This window comes from Cornus florida, unplaced genomic scaffold (genome assembly GCF_030987335.1).
Source record: "Cornus florida cultivar Cherokee Brave unplaced genomic scaffold, ASM3098733v1 CherokeeBrave_3.0.0_Hap2_Chr03, whole genome shotgun sequence".
Classification (NCBI taxonomy): domain Eukaryota; kingdom Viridiplantae; phylum Streptophyta; class Magnoliopsida; order Cornales; family Cornaceae; genus Cornus; species Cornus florida.
Window position 1 is genome coordinate 48,358,556 of NW_026775573.1, and position 23,702 is coordinate 48,382,257.

At 35.3% G+C, this 23,702-nt stretch overlaps 1 non-coding gene across 1 annotated transcript; it reads left to right on the top strand.

Annotated features, from left to right (window-relative positions):
• Positions 1–11,044: 11,044 nt before the first annotated feature.
• On the top strand, positions 11,045–11,151 carry LOC132302064 (small nucleolar RNA R71). Its single transcript, XR_009480721.1, has one exon. It is a non-coding gene; the product is annotated as a small nucleolar RNA R71 (small nucleolar RNA).
• The last annotated feature ends 12,551 nt before the right edge of the window (positions 11,152–23,702 follow it).

Genomic DNA, 23,702 nt, shown 5'->3' on the forward strand with positions numbered 1-23,702 from the left:
GGCTCACCTGGCCCCTCTAATTTGGGCCTGACTCGCAGATGATAATGTCCACGGGCAATAGTCTTGACCCTAGCCATGGCCTGCAAAACAGAAAGAAAAACACTTGCAATATAAGTTAGTATTGGCATTAAGAATTGAAACACAGTATATAGAAACATGTATGCCAAATAAGATAGACCACACAAGACATGAATCTACGCAAGTGATGATGGGGCTAAATAAACAATGACAGTAAGTGAAGCATGCTAAACAATATAAGTATGGAATGCATCAAATGTGGAAAACACAGGCATTGGGCATGTATGGGATAGCATGGAATCACAAAAGAAAGTGTGTGAAGTATGGAATGCAAATCTGTGAAGTTCAATCGATCACAAAAATGTGAGATCGATCTGAGATAAGTTCGATCGATCTTTGAATAATCGATTTGAGAAAACTTCAATCGATCGAACTGGGAAGGGAAATTCGAAAAGTCACAAATCTGTGACGTGGAAGGCACGGGGGCACCAAAGCAAACTTCAGGGCCCTCTCATACATCAACAACACAATATGGGTCACTTATTTGGCCCGTGACCATCAAAAATAGATTCAAAAATGAAATATATACAAAACTATATATATATAAATATATATACAAAAGCTTCAAAACGTCAAAAATGGAATGAATCAAACATGAAAACCTTAGATCTAGAATGAAAACATCACAAATAGATAGATTGAAACTCAAAATCAAGGGGAAAAACTCAGAACTTACCAAATCCGAGAGAGAGAAAGGTGGAAATCGCGATGGACGAGATCCGAGATGAGGGAGAGAGATTTGAGGCTCGGAATGGTCGCTGGAGGGCTTGCCAGAGATGGGAGATAGATGGTTTACAGCGGCGAGGGATGAGAAGGTCTTTAGATCGATCTTTGAATTGATCTAATGACCGTAGGGTTTTGTTTTTAAAAACATTTCCTGACCAGTTCGATCGATCAGGGAAAATTTTCGGTCGATCGAACATGGATCGATCTAAAAAATGTTAAGATCGATCTCACCTCGAATTTTTTTTTTTTTTTTTTTTTGAAATATTTTAAAATTTTGGAAATTTAAAAATTAAAATTACAACTAAAACTATTATTTTTGAATTTTTGGAAATAAAACAAAAGAAAATTGTTTTTGGGATTTTTGAAAATTTTGAAATAAAAATAAAAGTGAAAAATAGAATGAAAATCTTTTTGGTGTTTTTGAAAATAAAAATAAAATAAAATAAAATAAACACTAAAAACAAAAATAAAAATAAAAATAAAAATAAACTTGCAGTCAAAGTCAAAGTCAAGGTCAACAAAGGGTAGAGATCGATCAAGTAGAGATCGATCGAGAAGATGGTTCGATCAATCGAACTGGTGAAAACCTGCAGAGAAGTTCGAACGATGCATAGAGAAGCCTTTTTTCATGGATCTCAAAATTTTTTCTAAGTGTGGAGTAAAGATCGATCCAAGAAAAAGTTGGATCGATCTTGGAACTTTCAGATCGATCCAAAGGAATTCTCGAACGATACATAGAGGGCTGATTTATGCAGGAAATTTCAGATCGACGGAACAGAGCAATGATTGGATGCAGGGATGGGTGTTCGATCGATCGAACCTCATTTGAGATCAATTGAACAGGGACAAAATGCCTATTTTCAGAACGAAAGTGCATGCATACTCAATCAAAATTCCTAGCCATGTGTATGAATTCCAAAACATATCTAGACGACGCAAAAAATGAAAGATAAAACAGAAATGAGGGAGGAATAAGGTTGTAAACCCTACGAAGCATTTACTAGTCTTTAACGTCTCTAGCAAGACGTTGGGCTCTTTTAGCCTGGATCAAATATCTTGTAATGCATCCCCTCCTTGTCGGGGTGATAAGTACTTTGAATTCCATCCAACAAACGGTTCCCTAAAGAACTTGTTGGATTAGGTTCAACGGAATTTGTTGGTCCTTTGTCAATGTGATCTTTGGGCTTCCATGCCCTTTCAAAGCAAGATTTTGAAACATCATTTTTTGAATTCAAGGTTGAAGATGAACTTTTTAAAGTTTTGGTTTTAAGCAAAGACTCCATTCTTTCACATTCATTGTCTAGACATTTTTCTACAACATTTACTTCTTCATGTTTGTCAAATGAATTTGGGGTCGGATTGAAGATATTTAACTTCACTTTCATATGCCCAAATGAAATTTTCATTACCCCCGTCCTATAATTGATGTTGACATTTGTGGTTGCCAAGAAAGGACGGCCAAGGATAACAGGAATTTGGCTCTTGGGATTTGGAACTGGTTCCGTGTCAATGACAACGAAATCGACCGAGAAGAAGAATTTATCAATTTTAATCAAGACGACCTCAATGATACCCCTAGGCTTTTTGATGGGTCGGTCGGCAAGTTGTAAAACCACCGACGTCGGTTTCAAGTCTCCTAAGCCTAATTTGACATATACCGAGTATGGAAGAAGATTAACACTTGCTCCTAAGTCCAGAAGAGCCTGATTAATGACATGGTCACCAATGATGCAAGAAGTAGTAGGCGAACCGGGGTTCTTAAACTTTGGAAGGGTGTTATGTTGCAAGATTGAGCTCACTTGCTCGGTCAAGACCACTTTCCTAGGTGCTTGGCTCTTGTTCTTCCTCTTTTGGGTGCAAAGATCATTTAAGAACTTGGCATAAGCCGGAATTTGCTTAATTGCATCCAAAAGTGGAAGATTAATCTTCAATTGCCTAAACATTTCAATAATTTCATTGTTCTTGGTCTTTTGTTTATCAAGATAAATGGATCCTTTCAAGGCATCCGGAAATGGAGCTCTTGGTTCAAAAACTTTTTCTAAACTTTTCTTTGAAACATCATCAACACAAGAATTTTTAAAATCCTTTTTCAAAGCTTTGTTCAATTCATCTTTCAAATCAATTTTGGACTCACTGTTTAGATCACTTTCTAACACTTTCTCATTTGAATGATCATGCATATACAATGAAGGAGGAATATGATAAGAAACGGGACAGGTGTCAACTTTTGGTTTCACTGGTTCACTCTCTTCATTGGACACACCTACTTTGTTGTCCACAATCTTCCCACTTCTCAAAGTTGTCACCGCATTGACATGCTCAATTATGTGTCCTTCCGATGAGGAATGAGTCTCCACAACACATTATTGCTTTGGTGGAGCATTCAAAGGCATCTTCCCCTTCTCTCTAGCATTTAAGGTACTAGCTATTTGCCCTACTTGGGTTTCTAGCTTAGCAATGGATTGAGAATGCGAATGAAGCAATTGAGTGTTCGCCTCTAGAGTGCCTAGAGCGGTCAAAACTTTCTCTTCAAAGGCAGGACTCCTAGAATTTCCTTGGGAATATGATGGTTGATTAGGAAAATAAGAATTAGAAAATTAATTACCATGTGATTGAAATGATGATGATTTAAAACCTTGGGAACCTTGGCCTTGCATTGGTGGCGGAACATACTTCCCTTGAAAACCACCTTGGGGAGGGTTTGAGTCTTCCCCTTGGCTTTTCCAAGAAAAATTTAGATGGTTCCTCCAACTTGAATTGTAATGAGTGCCATAGGGATTATTCCCTTAATTAATAAATGTAGCATTAACTTGTTCATAGGGCTCACTTTGTACATGTCTATGGGGACAATTGGAAGTAGAATGCAAGACATTTGAACAAGTCATGCAAGATTTGTTAGATGCACGATAATGAATATGAGTAGGGGAGGAAGATACTTGATTTGCCGAATTTTGGTTGATTAAGAATTGATCAAACCTTTGAGACAAGGATTTCATCTCGGCGGCTATGTCATTGGAGTTGTCAACTTGATACAAGCCGACATTCTTCCTTCCACCTAGGTTTCTACCATTTTTAGAAGATAAGGACCTATGCATGGAATTTTCACTCATACTTTCATACAATTGCCACACATCATTTTCATACTTATCAAGATAAGAACCACCCATGGATGCATCAACCATACCCTTGTGATTATCCGATAAACTTGTGACGACCCTAGATTTTTCAACCCAGTGTGTCCTGTGCTGACCCGAACTGGATCCAGAATGCGGAAGCAAAAGATGAAACAATTGTCTCTAGAGATACAACACATCTCTAAGACACCAATGTGACCCTCAACGAGGTCACAAAACCCAAAAGAAATAAATGCGGAAGCGGCGTTTCAAAAAGGACAAGAATGAACCTAGGGTCAAAATGGTCATTTAAAACATGAAAGTGGGTTCTACCAAGCACACCATTGGAAAGACCACAAAAAATTAATGAACTTAGACTCAAGAATCACTTGATTCGGAGTCCGGATGAAGAAGATATGGCTAGCGGAAAAAAAGGGGCAAAAAGGTCAAAAAGAGCCAACTCTAGAACATCTAACCGGTTACCATACCTTTCTAATCGGTTAGAAGGCCAAAAATCACGACCAAAACATTACCCAAGCACATCTAACCATTTAGATAACCCCATCTAACCGGTTAGATGGCGAAAACCAGAATGCTCAACCCAAAAACCTGGCAGCAGGGGTTTTCAGCAAAAAATGGATTTTTGAGGGCCAAGATGACATTTTTTTAAAAAACACAAAGAAGAAACACCCCTCAAAATTGAGTTTTCTACATGGTTATGCAAAAGGAATCGAAAAATACTCACTGTAAGATGCCCAAAATTCCCCTCCATGAAATCAGGTCATGAGGGTCCAAAAAGTTGCTAAATGCAAAATTGAAAGTTGAACTTCGTAAACGATTTCCGGTACCAAGACGACATTTTCTGGAAAAATATGAAGAAGAAACCCCCCCCTAAAATCATGTTTTATATACAAAAATGTTATAAAAATAAAATAAAACCACTGTGAAAAGTTAAGAATGCCCCTAGATCAGATTATGCAATAAAAACGCAAAATGAGTCCATAGAAGGCTCAAATCACAAAGGATGAGGTTTTGCCTAGAAACGACTATGAACGCAAACGCAACTTTCCTATTTGAATGTACTACAATGGTCCATGGCTTAAAAATACAACCGATGCAAAATCCGACCCCCCAATAGCCAAAATGACAAAAATAGAACTTGGAATGAAAACTCGAAATTCAAAACTATGAAATGGTTTCAAAATACCATTTGGACCTTGGCCACACTTCATACATGAGTAATGAGACCCTATGGAAGAATCAAAATAGAATTCCCACATCCAATGCAAACATGGTGAAGCAAAAACTCAATATTTTTCAATATTTTCATAATATTCCATGAAGTCAAAAGTTACATAGGATACAAATTTTGTGTCATTAGCCTCCAGCTTCATCTCATACATGTTAAATATATTGTAAAGAGTGTACTCATGTACACATTATATATATGAAATCAAATATACACATTTTGACATATAAGGCTACAAGTGGCATTTCAAGCCAACCTTTACAAGAATTAAAAACCCTCAAGTCTACAATCATCCAAGCAATGATGAACATCACGAACCAAATCTTCGTACCTGAAATAGCCCCTCAGTAACTTCGGGGTAAGCAAACAAGTTTACTCGTAGAAAATGAGCATGCATGACTCGATTTCTGTAGAGATTTTTTCATTGACTTGAAATAATTCAAAAGGGTTATGCCACCTAACGTCTATATCAAAGGTTAGACTCAAGGAGCATCCTAAGCTACCTTAAAACATTTCTAGCATACATCACATCCTTCATGCAATTCTAAACGACATAAGAGCATACTATACAAGCAACAAGATAAAGGTTCCCAAAGTTATCAACTTGAAATCTAAGGTACGAGAACAACTAAATATAACCATTTAGCATAATTAAAATTTCTAATACAATGCATCAAGACATAGATTCCCAAAGTTACCATCTTGAAATCTAAAATACAATAACAACTAAATATAACAATTTAGTACAATTAGGATTTCTAAAACCACACATCAAGACATAGATTCTTTAAGGTATCAACTTGAAATCTAAAAGTGTGAAAACAACTAAATATAACAATTTAGTAAGGATGTACTTAACAACATCAATTCGCCAATAGCTAAAACCACAAGTCACAATTAAATATGATTGTCAACTTGGAATTGAATGCGAAATCAAATAGTGGAAGACTTGGATATCACGTCTTGGACTAAACCAAGAACAAAATGGTTATTCAGGGCATTAACCTGCTGGGAAGACCACCCTAGTGCGCACTATCTCAATTGGGGAGAACTCATACCTCCCGCACTAGAGCAAAACTCTAGCCATATCACTTGTAACAATGTCCCAAGACTCCAAAATAAACCAAATAAGTTCACAACTTATACATAATTTATATAATGCACGAAACCACCTTCCATGCACAAGTAGGTTGAAACCATACAATCCATACCTTAGAGTTTAAATTCTAAGATGGCATATATAATGTCAAATACAAAGTGTGCAATTCATTACACAAGCAACAATATATTCCATGAAGAAAACATGTTCTCATGAATATAAATATAACAATAATGTTATCCAATGCTCAAAACACAAACAAGTGAATACACAATAAGTCCAAGTCTATGATTTGAATATTGAAACAACTTCTAAAACACAAATAGATCCATGGAGCCATTAGATAGAATTTAATTCAACAAGATGATTAATTCTCTAAATTTCAAATCAATTTCAAATAACCTCAAATTAATATATGTTAAGCAACATATCATGGTCTTTGCATATATCAAATCAAAAGTGCAAGATGAGCAAGATATCATCAAATAGAATTTAATTAATTTAAATTAATTAAATCCCTAAATTTCAAAAGTTGTTCAAATGATCTCAAATTAATATATATCTAGCACTAAGTCATGGTCATACCATATATCAAGTCTAAAATGGAATACAAGCAAAACACAATTTACTAGAATTTAAATCAAATTAAATTCATTTAATCTCTAGATTTGAAAACTCATCTAAATCATCCCAAATTAATATATATCAAAGATCAACTCATGGCCATGCCATTTACCACGTCTAAAATGAGTTTTATGCAAGCTACAACAAATCATTAATTTCTCTAATTAACAAAAGGCATGCATATAACTTATATATCACTACAAAAACAAGAAATACCCTTAGGTAATAAATTATAACATGTAATACCCATAATTTTAAAAGGATATTTCTGGTATTTACATTTTTGGATTTAATTATTTTTTTTATTTGATTAATTGTTTACTTGTTTATTATGTTGATTAAATGGTATGTATTTTGTTTAATTATTTATTTGTTAATTTTTGCTCAAATGTTAATTATTTATTTGTTTTAATTATTTGATTAATTGTTAATTATTAATTATTTGTTAATGGTTGTTTATTTATTTATTTATTTAATTCATTGTTATTATATTTCTGGTACTTATAAACTTACGTAAGTTCTTATAGCCGACACTATTTTAAACCTAGGTTGATCAATGGGCCGAGTTGTATATGGATTAGGGTTTAATGTTAGGTCTATAAATATATAATATTACTGTGGTTTAAGGTTTTAAAGGAAGTTAAACGTTTTCTGTAAAACGATTACAGTGACTTAAGATATAGAGAGAAACAGAGAGGGATATGAAGGAAGGCTGGGGTTTTGGTCTAGACTAAGGTTGGACCAAGAAGGAGGAAGGAGAGGTTGTTCGTAGGTGATACCAAGAGCAACAGAGGTGGAACATTAGTTACGATTTTCGTCAGAAAATTTCAGAGACGATAGTTAGAGATTTTAAACCAAAGTCTTAAAGGCAAGTTTCTGTTCTATTCTTTCCCGTTAATTCGTGTTCTGTGCATGCCTAGTTAGACTCCAGGGATTTATTTAAAGACTAAAATGGATTAAACGAATTTTATATCAAGTCTTGTATGCATGTATGAATTATATTAATCTCATTGACATAAGAAATTTGCGTAATCTTTGATGAATCTGTTATTGGTTTCTTCTTGGTGTTAATGTTTAAGTTTTGATTAAGTTGAGATCATAATTATGTACTGATGATTAGTACTTAATTAGGGGCTGAGATTAATCTCTGAATCAAGTAGTAAAAATAGTATTCAAATTTCACCGAAGAAATCTGTTTTGAATCGAATAAGTTTAGAATTGAGAATTCTGTAATTGTTTGCTTCAAAAAGGGTTGTGTTCTATACAAGTTAGGATTGGTTAGTAATAGATTAAGATTACCCTAGAACTAAGATTGAACCCTAGAACAACCATTAAGAACACTACAGAGGTCTGGAAAACACCGGAGACGAAGAAGAAGAGCACTAACTGAGTCCCCTCAGTTCGCAACTGAGTTCCCTCAGTTGGCAATTCAGCCTCCTCAGTTAGCAACTGAGTCCCCTCGGTTAGCAATTCAGCCCCCTCAGTTAGCAACTGAGGTTGCTCAATTGTAACTTAGCTTGCTCAGTTGGGGTTTTGGTTTCAAACGCCCAGATTTGTTTTAAAACCTATTTTAATTAAATCAAATGGGTTAAATGGACTAGGGAAGGTTCTAGAGTGTATAATACATCTATTAGGCCTAAGGAATTGGACAAAATGGATTTAAAAATAATTTCTATAAATTATTTAAAGGATGAATCAGTATAAAAGCATACAACTTAGCATACTAATAATGGATGGAAAAAACCAAATAGCTTAGTTAAATTTTGGGCAACATAATGATTTGTAATAAGATTATAAATCTTATATTGGATGCATGATAGATCATTTTATGTTTAAAGTTTGAACTGTGCATGATCCGGATGTTAATTGTTGGAATATCAAATTCTCTAGTGCAATTACATGAATTAATGCTGGGATTTATATTGCTGAAATTTTAAATACTTTTCTGCAATGATATGGATAATGGTTTGGATTGTAAATTACTAGCTTATTATGCATGTGTTGTAATTTACAAGGATATGGAGGATTGTATGCACCGGTATGGGATGGTAACATACTAGGGATGGTTTAGCTCAAAACGCTTAAACCTAACCTATCGGATTAAAGGAATGGATTGAAAAACATTGAAACCTAATTGTGACTAAGTCAGATCAATTGCGACTAAGTTGAATGGCTTCCTAGATTAATGGATGGTAGTTAAGTCATATCAACTAAATAAGTTGAGTGACTAACTAGTTTGTATATTGTATGTCATCTTAATAAGTATTTGAATGACATACCCTGGTTTTGGATAGACTTTATATATATGTTTATGGTACCACGAGATGGGCTTGAGTCTCAGACTCGTTGTTTAGGGTGCATATATGCAGTGGATGCGTAGCTGGTTAAAGTAGGTTGAGGTGTACCCTGTTAGGTGTAGGTACTCATGCCCACCTTTGGGTGCGTTTTCGCATGTTGCCTTCTATTCAGGTTGAGACCCCTACTGTAGTCCAGTGAATGTCCCTTAGTGTGGATATATATATGTATGGACTAGATAAATATTGTTGAGCTATCTAGGATGTATCTGCGTATCGGATTACTGTTTGGATCGTAGTAGAATAGGACTTGCATGTGGGCCTGACCCACTCTTTATTTTCCAAGTGTTCGTCAGTTCCAGGGTTAGAGCTAGGACGTGCAGAGCAGATACAGACACTCACTCCTCCGTTTACGTATGACTACTCTCTATGTTTAGCTTTATGTTTCATTTCAGTTATTTCAGTTTCAGTTTGGGATTTTATTAGGGGTCCACAAGGATGGATTCCCGAGTTGTTAAACTTATGGAGTTTTGGATTATCGGATTTTAATAATTATAGTTTGAGGAATTTTAATAATTATAGAATTCTTTCAGCGTTATTATTTATTTTCTTCATTATTTTGTAATCCGTGTTCGTTTTAAAATACTTTAATTATCTGATATCCCTCGGGTTGGGCCTGAGCTTGATCAACCCGCTTTCCGGATCTGAGGGGTATCACATAACACTCCTTACCTCATAAGAGGATTGTTTCTCTTGAATCCAAGGCAAATCAATATAAAATGGCATCAAGGGTTATGATGAGGAGGATGAGGGGAACAAAAAGTATTCCCAAGGTTAAGCTTAAAAATCAATGGAAGGCTTTCAAAAATCAAGTCAAAACTTAAGGCTTTAAGCTCTATCTATGGAGGCTAGGGTTTTTGGTAAGGAAGATAATGAAACAATGTGAAAAAGTGTGAGTGGAGGAAATAGAAATCATGCACTCATTATGTGATCCTACACCATGGTCAACACACACATCTATGGTCAATTGCATAAAAACCCTCATTTTAAACCATAATCCCAAAGTGGCCCAAAAATAATTGCAAGACTTAATTGTGAACCTACACTTGTCACAAATCCAAGGTTCCTTCCTGGGCTTAATCTCAAGTCTACACTTGTCAACCATCTAAGCCAACAAGTGCACCAATCCTAGGCCAACAAGTGGGTGAATCTCCACCCTCCAAATGTCACAAAATGATGCATCTAAATCACTCCACCCCAATGCCAACAAGTGGCATAATGAGAATGTGACACTTGTCACATTTTCCAAAAATTACTAAAAAGTCATTTTTGAAAATATTTTCCAAATTAAATTGTAAAAAGGTCCCTAAGACTAAAAATAATTACTTTATCACTAAAACCCCACAAGTTAAGAATAATTACAATAAAGTATGCATTCATACCCTTTACAAGAAAAGTAAACACTTATCATGCTTTTTTAAGAAAGTAAAAATATACATTGCATGGAATTTAAATATCATGGATGCATGCAAAACCGTAATCAAATCCGAACACAAAAAGTGAGGTTGTGCAAGGAAAAAGGATAAACGAGAAAAAGACGAAAAGTGAATAGTGTCCGAAAAAATAAAAATGTGAAAATGACACAATCCTCAAAGGAAGTTGTCAATCCATGGAAAAGAGTCTCGGAAATCATTTCAGAGCACTCGTGACGACATCAAGCGATGAAAAACCGAACACAGAAAAAAAAAAAAAAGACAACGGAAAAAAATATCCGTAAAAATCTGAGAAAAAGGAAAGGAAGAAAAATGACCGGGTCATTACAAAACTTTTAAAGAAATATTGGACTAGTTGCCACTTAGGTATGTCATAATGAGGGTACTTTCTAAGCAAATCATTAAATCTTTCTCATGCCTCATGAAACATTTCCCCATCTCTTTGAGAAAATTCTTTAATTAAAGTTCTCATGGCATTGGTCTTAGAAACTGGATAGTACTTTTTCAAGAACTCTTGTTGCATTTCTGCCCAAGAAGTTATCGAAAAAGGCCTAAGATTGTTAAATCAATATTTTACCTTGTCTTTAAGGGTGAAAGGAAAAAGTTTAAGTCTTAAAACTTCATCAGGCATGTTTATGTATTTCACGGTGGAACACACTTCAAGAAACTCATCCAAATGCTTATAAGGTTCTTCACTAGGAAGTCCATGATAGTTTGGAAGCATTTGAATAGTTTGTGATTTAATTTCATAGTGATGTGCTCTAAATGGAGGCAATTGAATGCAAGTGGGTGCATTGTATTCATTTGGCACATAATGGTCTCTTAATGCAATGGGAGGATTCACAATTGGTGGTGCTAAACAAACACTTTGATTCGCTTGAACTATGGGGGGTTGTGGAGCAAATATTGGCTGAGGCATTCCTAATGGAACTTGGCCTTGTTGTTGTGGGTGAATGAATGGTCTAGGCATGCCTAATGATACTTGAACATTTTCATGATGCACATTAGGGTGGAGGTTGCCTTGTTGGTCTATATGACCAAGGTCCTCTACATGGTCGTCATTCAAATCCTCCATTGGTGAAATGGAGTGATGAGAACAACCTCTCCCCCTATGATTACGAACAACCGATTCAAGATGCAAATTAGGAGGGACAAGAGTAGGATTCAATGACCTACGACCATGCATACACTAGCAAAACAAATAACAAGCAAGTAACAATCACTTCGTCCCCACAATAATTCAATCAACAAATCTCCAACTTCAATGATCCCATGCTCCCATGCTTAAACAACATGCAAAGAAAAATAAATTGCCTCCACGCAGGCTCACGATTTATCTAATAAATGAAAAACAAGCCTCCATGCGGGCCGACGATTTAACTAGAGCTTGAGTTAGAAAGATCTTACAAAGGGTCCTTAAACAACTTCAATTCATTTTTAACTTTCAAGCTTTGCTATGCTTTGCATTTTTTAGAGTCTTAGTCCTTTTTGTGCTTAGCTTAGCTTCTTGCTTTGAATTTTCCTTTGCTTAACCTCCTTGCTCAATTTCACCTAGCCAAATAAGAACAAACACAATAAGTAATCAAAAATAAAAATAAAGTAAAGACACGATCGAAAGAGTACTAATCCCTAATTGTTTCCAAAACACAGCGTTGCCAATTAAATCTCCGGCAACGGCGCCAAAAACTTGGTGTGTCGCCGCACCAACGCTTAAAGATGTGAAAAAGATAGTGAATGTGTAATGTAGCCAAGTTTTATATTTATAAATGCCACTACTACCATTAACTAAAAATATAGCAAGGGTAAGTAGGGATCGTCCCAAGGGATTGGAGGGCTACTAATAATGGAAACAATGCTTAGGGTTAGTAGGTTGAGTGATCAAAGGTAGGTTGTTTGGTTGATTAAACTACAATTAAGATTAAACAAGATCAATATAAAATAAGTAATTAAAGGATAGAGAAAACAAGAGAGAGAGGTCTTAGGACTTAGAGATCACCACTAAGCATCACCTTTCTATACACTCAATTCACAATTAATGAGGGGGAAAACATATGTTGCAACAATAGTGAGTGCGTGTGGTTGTTTTAACAAGCATGGATGACCAATTAAGTATATATTGTTTAAATAACACAATGAATAACACAATACATCAAACTAAGTCATTAATCCTTCTTTAAGCTCACAATCCAAACACGTCACATAATTAGAGAAATATACTACTTGCATTCATAAGTATAGAGCATCAAACAACAAGAATGGATTGTCCTCCTAATTAACAACTAAGGTAGCTACACTACATCTAAACTAATGACATGGAAATTAAACTAATTAGACTAAGGGAGAGGCACAATCCATCAAGAAATGAGTATGAACCATCAAATAAACCGCAAAAGCATTCTATTAAGCACTATGTCTTGACAATCTCTAGATCTATAACATCAACACACATAGACATGCATCAACAACACAAGAGATAGAGATAAACACACAAACATCTATCCTAGCATACATAAACATATGGATAGAATGAAATGATCAATTGGAAGAATTAAACTACATAAATCATTGAATAAACAAGATCTATGTATATAAATATGTCAAAACTTGTATTACAACACAAATCCCCTCAAAAATACATAAATCAAGGTAAAGAAAGCATGCTTAGGGCTAACTCTAGCCCTAAGAAGATGTCTAGCCACTCATGAATGGTGTCCTCCAACCCTCAAGGGCTATCTCCATGGTAGAAGTGCTATTTTTCTTAAGGAAGATGGAAAACCTCTCAAGAATGTGTCTCTAGCTCCTCTTCTCTTTTCTTCCTCTCAAAGACGATCTCTAATATTGTGTATTGTGTCTTGTGTATTGTGTATCTCCTCTTTCTATAAAAGTGGCTCATAATCCTTATATAGGTAGCTCAAATGTCACAACCAATGGTCTAGTCTCGTACACAAGGGCTCCTCCAATGATTGCATAATGAGACAACTTTTAATAAGCTGAAAATATATTTTTTTTTGGATTTGAGAGGGTTTGATCGATCGAACCTGTTCTGTGATCGATCGAACATGGCTGAGATCTATCAAACTTTGGCTGGATCGATCTTCCCATGGCGGTGCCCTTTTAGATAAGGACAGATCTGAGATATTTTGGGGAAAGAGACAAAAGTGGTAGGTAGGGTGGTACAACAAGATAAGATGGAATCTTTTCGATCGATCTGAGAATTGTTAGATCGATCGAAGTTTGTGGGATCTTTGGATAAGGACAAAAAAGCTTAGATCCATCTTGGAGAGTCTAGATCGATGAACTTTTGATCGATCGAAGTATTCTTGAGATCGATCGAACCTGTTGAATTTCCACACTTTGCTTCAATCTGCTTCCACTTTGCTCCTTTCTTCCATCCAGCTTGAGTTAGCTTCTTTTAAGCTTTTATTTGGCTGAATTAGCCTATTTTGGGGATAAGCACCTAAAAAGGTCAATAACACGAAATTAGTCTAAAATGAAAAAGTAAGATAGATAAAGGTCCTAGAATACCTAAGCTTAAGGGGTTTAAATGTGCACTTTTCAGCTTTCATCAGCTCTCTCCCTTGAGAGCCGTTGCAAAACCTTAGGGAGCCGGCTCCATGCTCCTGGGAGTCTGCTCTCGACCTATTCTACGCCTTCTTCCTTATTTCTGGCATTCTCTGATTATTCCAATCATCCCTGTTTAGGTTCCTAACATTCTGTTCTAAGTTCCAGAGGATCCCCATTAATTATATAGAGTCCTTATCCATATTTTACATAAATCAAAACAAGTTCATATGCAAGAATATTCAAGATCAAGCAACTTCGAATAAGAACGTAAAATTCAGTTTTACTTACAACTAAGCATGCATAAAAGATCCAATTAATATCTGGTTAATCCTGGAATCAACTTAGGCATGTTTTAACACGAATCTAAGGGAAATAGTAGAAGTAAAACTTGCCTCTTAAGATTTCGGTTAGAAACCTTTAATCATCTTCTTCCTAGGTTTTCCGACGACCTTGGTTGCCGTAGAACCCTTTCTGTTGCTCCTGGTTTTACGCACGAACAAACCCTCTTCTTTCCTCCTTGGTTCGGCCTTCAATCCTTGGCCAAAACCCTAGCTTCCTCTCTTAATTTGTCTCTCAAACTCTCTGTCTCTAAAAAGTGACGTGAATAGGGTTTCTTCCAACCCTTGACAGACAAACCTAAGATGCATATATAGGCTTATAACAAACCCTAATCCTATTCATAACCTAAGTCTAATAATAAGAGAAGGAAAAATAAAAAGAAAACATAATACATATATGAAGTCTGTACGTTAATATATATATATATACACTAATATATACTATATATATATATATACATAAACTAACTATACTTATTAATATAATTATTTAATATATTAATAAGTATAATATCCATTAATATATATATATATACCCATATATATATGTACCAACATCCATGGGTAAAATTTTCGTACCCGTTACTCATCCTATCCAAGTAGTCCATGTGACCCAAGTGAGTGGTTCATTACTACTATCCAAATCCATCCTTTTAAAAATATAAAATAAAATAAAACATAAAGCAATTAAATCATTTAATCCTAACAAATAATTACAATTAAACCACACATCATTGAACACCCGATTAATCAAATAAATCACATAAGCAATTAAATCAAATAAGCATATAACATGAAGCCACATAAGCATATAGACACGTAATCAATTAAATATCCAATCCTTTTGAAAATTAGGGGTATTAGAACAATCTATTAAGAAATAAGTATAATCCATCAAACAAACCACAAGAGTAATCAATTAAGCACCATGCCTTGACCATCACTAGATTTACAATTCCAACACACATAGACATGCATCAAACTCATGAAATCTAGTGTAAGCATATGACCATTCATTCTAGCATACATAGACATATGAATTGAAATAAAAGATCAATTCGAAGAATTAATCCATACAAATCATGTAGAAACTCAAGATTTATATATATTCATGGTCAAAATATTATTTACAACATAAATCCCCAAAAACTACCAAATATTAAGTTTAGGAAGCAAGCCTAGGGGCTATCTCTAGCCCCAAGAGAAGGATTTAGCCACTTATGGTTGTTGTCATCTAACCCTCAAGGGCTATCTTCAATGCAGGCACCATCTTATTCCTTTTTGCTTTGCACCAAAAACCCGAAACTAGAGAGAGAAAATTATCTAATAGCTATGTCTAAAACTTCCACAAAAACTTAGAACACAATTGGAACCAAAATTGGGAACCCTATATTATTGGATTCATTTGATTTAAATTCAAGCCTCTTTAAGTAGGCAACAAGTCAGAAAATAGGCCTTTGATTGGTGCAATCTCGCAGCTACAAAAGTTGGTGGAGTTCGGGCACGCTCGGGAATTAAAACAACTCACTGCTAGCAAGGGCTTTGATGGATCAAAGATGACGAGGCAAAGATATTTTTGACAACTAGCGACCTTATCTACTGAACTGGAACCGCCTTAATTTCGATCGGTTGTAGATCTTTTCGATCAATCGGGACTTCCTTCAATCAATCGAAGACTGTCCAGTGCAGATTTTTCTGACTTCTTCTAAATTTTCTTCTTGACTCCAAAAAGGAGCTAAAAGACTCTTTTTAGCCTGTTTGAAACTTATTAACCTGAAATAGACAAAAACACAAATTAGAACTAAAATGGGAAAGTAAGATAAATGAATGGACTAAAATACCCTAGCTTAGGTGCTAAAATGTATCACATTTGAGCACTTATCAATGTTCCTTGCCATATTCTAGATGCTATGAGTTGGCTTTGCCTTGTATTTTTTACCGTTTGGACATATTTGGGACTCATTTATTTGATATAGGTGGAGTTAATGGCCATTACACCTTGTAAAAGGTCCATTTTTTCGCCCTTTGGAAGTTTCGATCGACTGGTGATATAAGCCAGCCGAGCGACGTGCCATTTTTGGCTCGGACAGATAATGCACCAGTTGAGAGGCACGTTTCAATGGGCTGACACATGCCATCAACTGAATGAAAGTGCAGTTTTAGCTTGCTGACCCTCACCATCAGTCGGTTGATCCTCCCTGAAGCCATCATTTTTCAGTTTTGGGGGACAGCTTTGTCATGCTAATTTCGGATGACCATATCTCCTTTAATTTTTTTTTTTTAATCCAAATTAGGTCATTCTTGAGCTTAAAGTTAAGGATTTTTAGTCAGATTTCCAATGGTACTAATCTAATTTTCATATTCCAATCCTACTGAGAGATAAACATGTTTGATTGGGATAGTGTTGGGAAATCACTTGACTGGGAGGGGGTATTTGTGAAAAATCATGACCAAGGGCCTTAGAACCTCTAAGGATGTTATATAATGATTAGAATGGATTGAATGGACCTCATTTAACTTGTTTAGAGTCAAATTTTATTCTTATTATGTAACTGACCTTTTTACCCTTAGTTAGCGGATTATGTCCGTTTTGACTTTAACTTCTACATTTGCCTTTGAGTTGAGTCTTGTGACTTCTAATGAGGCTCTCTTATTGTCTTAAAGGTGGTGTTTACCTCTAGTGATCTCTTCCTTTGTTTTCTGATGAGTGCTCAAATGTGACGCATTTTAGGACCTAAGTTAGAGTATTTTAGTCCATTCATCTATCTTTATTTTTCCATTTTAGTGCTTATTTGTGTTTTTCTCTATTTTAGGTCAATAAGGTTCAAACAGGCTAAAAATGGTCTATTACAGCCTTTTTGGAGTCAAGCAAAAGTTTCGAGAAGATTCTAGAAAAATCCGAAAAAAGGTTTAAAATGCTGAATTTTTGGATGGATCGAGAATTTTTTGATCGATCGAAGATTTCCCGATCAATCGAAAATACGTTGGCAGCAAGGTGTTTTATTCCTGCGCGCCTGAACTCTACCTACCACATAGCTGCGAGATTAGATATTTTAAGGGCTTATTTCTGACTTGTTCACTACTCTAAGGACCTTGTATTTAAAGGGAATTGAACCATTTTGTAATTTATCTTTTTATCTTCAATTTTATTTCGTTGTAATTTTATTTTCTCTCTCTAGAAAAGTTATAGATTAGGTTAGAAGAAAAGAGAAGAATGGAGGCACCAAGAACACATCTTAAGATCTACACACACTTTCTCTCTAGAATTCATCAAAGAAGAAGAGGAAGAAGATGGAGCCATGTTTGTGGCTAGCCCTTGAAGGTTCTAAGATCACACCCACCTCCTCTATGATTGGCTAGACTTCTCTTTGGGGCTTGGATGAGCCCCAAGTTTGTAATTTAAACATCTATCTCTTTCATGCTTTTTAGGGAATAATATATTGTGATTAGTGTTTTAGCCTTGTGAATTAATGAATCTTGGGTTCTCCTTTGATTTCTATGGATTAATTCTTTCTATTGATTCTCTATATGATTACATGTTGTCTTATGTGTGATTATTTGGGAATTGATCTCTACAGTAGTTTTTCTATATTAATTGCATGTCTATGTGTAGTTGAATAAGAATCTAGTGATGGTTAGACATGGTTTTCATTGAATGAGTTTGTCAATTAATTTGATGGGTTATGCTTATACTTGATGGGTTGTTATACAATTTAATTCATGCTTGTAGGTTGGTAGACAATCTTTATTTGATTTGATATTCTGTGGCTTATTATTGCAAATTCCATGATTCTCTTAATTGATGTGTGTTACAATTGTGGCTAGTTTGATGGGTCATGCTTAGAATTGATGGGTTGTTCTACACTTAGTTTATTTTTTGGTTAGGTAGACAATTCATTATTGAATTTGATGGTCTATGCTTAATATTGCAATTGGTAGTCGCATTTTGTTTACAAGAAGGTTTTCCCCAAATTTGTTGAAAGTGTGTGGTTTGGTGAACGAGCTTGGTGGCGATTCCAATACACCCCAAGACTTCACTTCTCATCTCTTAAATCCCTAACTCAACTTATTTTATTTTAACTGCATTTTAATTTCCTTACATCTTAGTTTAATCAACCAATCTCTCTCTTTACAATCAATTAGTACATTAGAGTCGAAATTAAATTCCAACACATATAATCCCTATGGACAATCCCTACTCGCTCTGCTTCATTAGTTGTAGTAGTGGTTTTTATAAATGTAAATTTGACTTGACCACATTCATATTTTGACCTTGCGAAGCGACCTCTCGCATTACAAAGTTCGTTTTCTAAACACTTAGAAAGGGGCTCGTCATTTTCGCTTCCGCATTTTGGACTCATTATCGGGTTAGGTCTTCGGGTTCATCATTAATGTACCGGGTCATGGGAATTTGGGTCGCTATAATAAACATTTAAAATAGACAACTGAGACAGCAAAACCATTCTTATATGACTAATGGCCATATGGACCCATTTGTTGTGTATATGATAGGTGAGTGAGAATTAAGAGTTTAAGTGGTAAGCAAAGTAGGGCATGGTGTCATGTGATTGCGGCAAATAGAGTCAAAATACCATGAGTAATGTTTAATTGGTGTGACAGAAAGAGTAGAGGAAGATTCACCTTGATATTGAGACAAAACATGGTTGAGAAGGGCCTCAAGGCCGGTTGCAGATGAGGCAGATGAAGACTTGCTAGAGGAGATGTTGATTGGTGCTAGGGTTAATAGTGGTGCAGACATGATCTTAGTTTTAGCCACAACTGTAGTAGAATGAGAGAGTCAAGCATGAGTGAGACAATGATCAATGGTATGACCCTGAATTTGAAAAAAAGTATAATAAAGACCAGAAGGATTAGTTTTGGAGAATGATCACACAAAGCTAGATCGATTATTGTGTCCGTTATTGAAAAGTTGATGATAAGCAATCAGATGCAAACTGAGACTACACTTGCTAAGAAGTAGAGGATAATGTGGCTAAGACAATGAGATTGGGTTGAGATAAAAGATTCTACAAATGTGTCTCTTCTCTAATAAGCTCATTGAGAGCTTAATCAAGCAAATGGAGAGGTAAGTGATGAAGAAGTTGATTGTGTATAGGCTCAAAGTCACCATGAAGGGACATCAGAAACTAGTGGAGACGAAACTAATTTTGATACTCCAAAATTTTCTTGGCCTCAAAAGGATGTTCCCATAATGGTTCTAAATGAAAAAATGATCTAAAAATATGGAATCAATATGAAAATTGGCCGCAACGGTGAGTTCAAATTTAATTTTTTCTGTTAATGTTGACATAGAGGTTAACATAAAAGTAGTGATGACGTGGCAAAAAGTTAAGAGTATGTAGACCGATGACATGGCATGAAATATTAACCCTGTGGATGATATGGATGCTAGCATGTCAGATGACATAGCGGCTGACCAGACGGTTCTACTAAATGGGGTAAAAAAGTCAAACCAATTTTGGACGTGGTGGATGACATGTCAAATGGCGTGGCACAAGTGCTAGTGGGTCTTCTAATGTTGTGACCAAGTAATTTGTTGCTGCTGATATGACATTCGGTCAAAACAATCGAGCGTGTAAAGGTGTGTGGCAGTGCGCGAAGAGATCTGGCGGCAACCTATAGACCAGGATCTTCCAATGGCGTACAGAGGCGCATATAGGATCCTTTTTTGGGTGATTTTCTGGCGATGTGAAGAATATATTTTGCCCATTTCATTGATATGATCATAGTTGGGAAATGATGAGTGGAGATACAAAAATTGATAATAAACAGTATATGAATAGTATTGATGTCCAAAGGTGATTTTGCCAGTGGCCGAAAAAGTACCTAAAAAAGGGAGAATGAGGTTTTACGCTTTGATACCATGTTTGAATATATGACACTAATGTTGAATATATGAAAATGTGTATTATATTGAATGAATGATGAATAATACACAAGGTCCTATATATAGACTAAGAATGTGGTAAGTGAGAGCTATACATGGAATGTAATACATGGAATGTGGGTGGTAGAGTTTGTAATCCAGAAAACCCTAGTGTGTTGTACAAGTTATACATATCATCTAACACTGTACATTTGTACACTTATTTTCTTGTCATTCCATAAATGAATGGAGATTGAGGAAAACGATAATAATTACGTATTTTTTTACTAGTGTATTCTAGCTTTTCTTTTATCACTCACAAAATAAATAAAAAAAAATCTTTTTCTTTCTCTCTATAGTGTCTTATCAGACATGATACAATGTGAATAATATATATATATATATATATATATATTTTCCTTTATATTCAATCGAACACACTAAGAGATTAGCATTGTACTTTCGAATCTTTTTCTTTTTCTCATAACTAATAACTATTTTTTCCCCTCATTTCTATTACACCAAATAATGCCTTCGTGTGTGAAGATGTTTACTAGAAACCCATTCTCTCTATTTCCTTTGTTTTTGCCCCATACCATTTGATTATTTATTAATGAAGAAAAATATTATATTTTTAAGAACACAACGTGCCAGATGAATCTTTTGTAATTGACTAATTTTGGTGCTAAACGTGTCCGATCGAGCCATAATTTTTGTTTTACTTTAAGTCTCGATGCTGTAAGCGGAACAACAAGTCCAACAAATATGAAATCATACTTTGATTCGATGAGAACGTCAATTAGAACAGATATGTTGAGTGAGGACACTTTATATTTCAAGTTTAGTGGGTTATTACTTAGGAAAATTTTGTTTTTAAATGAAAAATTCAAGTCTAGAAAAGTCCCACTAGTCAGAATTTTTCTCATAGGTCACAGTTGCAGAAATTCCCTATTTTTTAAAATTTGAAAAAGTCCCACCGGTTGCTTTTTTCCCAATATGTGTGAGATTTCATATTTTGGTAAGAATTTGAATCCTTTTGAACCAAACTTGTGGGAGACGTCCTTAATCATTTTTTACCTACGGTTTCTTATTTATCTACATATGGACTCTCAAACCTCTATAAATACTTTCCTTCTTTTGCGAAAAACTATAAGCTTGAGCATTAATATTTTTACAAGTAAGAGAGCTTTTTCAGAGTATTTTTAATAGAAAATTATCCTACATTTTTTTGAGAGCACATGTTAAGATGGTGTTCTCTGTTTGATCGAAGTTCGAGCTTGTTGAAGATTTAGTCGATTCCATTCAAAAGTAAGGTTTATTTTATTTTATTTTATTGATCTTTAGATCTTTAAAAGGATGATTCAACCGCACTACGAAAGGACAAAGTGCTCGCATAGCATAGTGTCTATCAGGGTTGAGGAATAAGCTTATCTACAATAAAGGGATGATGAGTTACAAGTTTGAGGCGTTCAATAACAGGTTCTTGACAGAGTGGAGAGGGTTTGAGGTTGTGACAAGTCTATTACATTTTGCTTCAAGATAGTGGATTGTGTTACCATGTTATATTATATTATAGTCATTACATAGTGATTGTTACCCTAATTAGTGTTGTAGTGTAGCCATGATTATTGTATAGCCGTTGATCATTAGCCTATATATATCTTCATTTGTATATGATTTATTCACACTTCAATCTATATCTGTCTATATCTCTCTGTCTCTCTTTCTTATATTCAACATGGTATCAGAGTCATCTATCGATTGATGGCCTGTGCTGAGTCAAGCCTCTTCATCACAAATCTGTACCATTAATTATTATTATTTTTTTCTGCACCATCAATCTTTATTATTTCTTTGAAATTGACTCACCTAATCTGAAACCACCATATATATCACGATGTCTCACCACCACCACCGCTCTCTACCGCCTATCTGTTGTTGCTCTCTACTGCGTCTCTGCTGGTGTTCTCTACATCGTCCACTATAACTAGGACCTTTGTTTTCAAGTCCACCACATATCATTCGAATATTGGGTCGTTTTCTTTAGGAAACTCACGTTGGCCACACGCACCACTAGTGCACCACTGGAAGCCTATATGCATCCCGCGCCTGCTGTTTGTTTTCCGATGGTTGATTCCTTCACCCCATCATTGACTCCATTGTCTGAATTATTGGTTTTGATTTCAATCTCCTACTAGTACTGATTCCAAGCCCAGCCCTCCCCTCAAAACTCATTACCACCATTGATTTCTCATCATAATCAACGAAGCCACCGACAATTGATTTTGTCGTCGAACTCGTAAGGTCAGAATTTGGTCTCTGTATTGATCGCCATTGTTGGTTTCATCTTGGTCTCTGTATTGATCGCCGTTATCGGAATTTCTTCAGTCCCTGCCATCCCCATCTTAAAACCAATCAACGTCGTCCTTGTAGATCACTCAATCACAACGCTGGCACCGATTGCCCTTAGCCCCAGCCCCTCTGCAGTCACTGATTCGGCTGCTGCCCCTCTGCCGTAGTTGATTGAGCCGTGTTCATCTGCTCCTCTGTCTTCCACTGTGTTATATAATATTATAATATATATATATATATAAATATTATAATATTTATATATATAAATATATAAATAGAGGTTTAGGATTTATTTTTCTGAGTGAAGATATAATATATGGGTGAAGATATAATATATATATATATATATATTTATAAGATATATTATATTATATTATGTTTATGGGGATATTATAACTATTATAATATTTATATATAAATATTGAGCTATTGGGCGTACATCGGGCTTATTTTTTTGGGGCAATCATAACTATTCATCAGGTGCACGTCTCATATATTTCCAGTTATGGACCGGTCCAAATTTCTCATCCTATTGGCACTATCTTGGAAGGTTGTTCAAACTCCATCCTTTGGTCTGAAGCTATATCTAGTTTTCTTAAAGGTAATAAGCTATGGCGCATTATTACCGGTGATGTCTTTGAGCCAGTACAAGTCGGAACAGAAATAAAAGAAAAAAATGGTGATCGTCTTAAAGAATAGGACAACAAAAATCATCAAATTATTACTTAGTTTCGTAACACCTGTATCTCATCCATTAGTATTGAATTTGGTCGGTTTAATTTTGCAAAATCCATATGAGATTTTTTAAAGCACCGTTAGACCACTACTGATCTCGCCCATCAATATTAACTTCTGACCAATCTTCATAGCAAAACTCAACAGCCT